This window comes from Lactuca sativa, chromosome 3, assembly GCF_002870075.4.
Source record: "Lactuca sativa cultivar Salinas chromosome 3, Lsat_Salinas_v11, whole genome shotgun sequence".
Classification (NCBI taxonomy): Eukaryota; Viridiplantae; Streptophyta; class Magnoliopsida; order Asterales; family Asteraceae; genus Lactuca; species Lactuca sativa.
Window position 1 is genome coordinate 50,297,818 of NC_056625.2, and position 1,825 is coordinate 50,299,642.

At 31.5% G+C, this 1,825-nt stretch overlaps 1 long non-coding RNA gene across 1 annotated transcript; it reads right to left on the bottom strand.

Moving 5' to 3' along the window:
• Positions 1-618: 618 nt before the first annotated feature.
• LOC111884472 (uncharacterized) lies at positions 619-1,537 on the bottom strand. The gene is made up of 2 exons (XR_002847789.3): positions 1,407-1,537; positions 619-870 (listed from the first exon to the last, which is right to left on the bottom strand). It is a non-coding gene; the product is annotated as an uncharacterized LOC111884472 (long non-coding RNA).
• Positions 1,538-1,825: the final 288 nt, after the last annotated feature.

Here is a 1,825-nt window from a genome sequence, read left to right on the forward strand (position 1 = left end):
TGTAGCAAAATGATGTAATTCTGTAGCTAAACCTAAATAACTACGGAAGTTGCTACGAAATTTGCCAATGAGATTCCATAGTAAGATTTCTTGTAGCAAAATGTTTAACTACGAAATTATAGTTCCGTATCAATTTTGCTATGGCCGTTGCTACAACGTCTATCCGTAGCATTTCAACTACAACACACTTTCATCACAATTCCGTAACAATGAATTATGTAGCAAATTCCGTATCCATTTTGCTCTGTAGCAAATTTCGTAGCCATTTGGTCCATAGCAAATTTCGTAGCTAATTGTTCCGTAGCTAATTCTGTAGTCATTTGATCCATAGCAAATTCCATAGCTAATTGTTCCGTAGCAAATTTCGTAGCCATTTGGTCCATAGCAAATTCTGTAGCTAATTGTTTTGTAGCAAATTCCGTAGCCATTTGGTCCATAACAAATTCCGTAGCTAATTGTTCTGTAGCAAATTCTGTAGTCATTTGTTCCGTAACAAATTCCATAGCCGTTCGTTCCGTAGCAAATTTCGTAACAACTTTTTGTAGTCAATTTCATAGCAATCGTTCCATACCATTTTTTCTATAAAATTCGGTTATTTAATTTGACTTATTATATCAATTTACAAAAATACAATTAATATAAAACCAAAAATAACAAAGTATTTCTATAGAAACTAAAAGACATATCCAACACATCAAAAGATACATATTTCAAAATCAAAAGTCGCTACAAATTTAATGAAAAACATTATTCGATACATAATATTCTATCACCATATTTGTATTTTGCTTTCATTGCAATGTTTGAGCACCTTTCTTTTCCTTTGATTATCACCATATGCTCCTCTTAATATGAATTGTGACATCTTTCCTGAAATAAATGGATGTCAAATTACAAGAAATACCAATGTACTTATGTATTTATACCAATCAAGACAATGTACTAATATTTTTACCTATAACAGCAATAAGCTATCATTTCTTACTGATATAGGCAACTATTTTCACATTGACGATGACATGGCAGCAACCAGTGTGGCGGTGCCACATCATCATTTTATAGGTTTGAAGTTACAAAATACAAATTACATTTGACTGGTTTTGGGGTAGGTGATGGTGGTGGATTATGAATTCGGGAAGTTGATAGTGACCAGTTAAATATCTAAACTAATGGTGCTGAAGTTGAAGTATATCTCATCCAAAGTTGTGGACAACATTTTTTGTTAGCATAAAGATCTACAAAGTACTAGAGGTGTTTGCTAAAGGTAAAACTAAAGTTGAGAAGTATATAAGTTAAGAATTTTCTATTATATTGATTTTTTAAGCAAATAGAAATTAGAGAGGGGCCAATGTCTGTTGTTAAAAAAACCCAACAACAAAAATTTGACAGAAGATGAAATATATAACCTTACGGCTGGTTCGAGAGTGAGATGGAAGTAAAGTTGGCCTTAAATGCCACAACCTGCATACAGAGTAGATAAATAGAATTAAAATGTTATTACACAGATTTGAACCATTGAAGCTGAACCAGAATTAGAGCTTCTGGATTCTTATGAGATTGGTTAGAATTATGCTAGACACTTCGACAATATCAAACAAATTACTAGAAAATGAGTTAAAGTCAACACGTAACTAGCTCCAATCCAGAAATTGATAATCTTAACCAAAATCGCAGAACCTGCAAAATCAAATTTTAAATAAACTTAATTAAAAATCAATCCGTTGTATGTTAATAATGACCAAAACAAAAAGTACTTAAATATTTCCATTTTTGTAATTATACTCAACCTTTTTAACAAAGCAACCAAAAATGTAAATCACAGTAA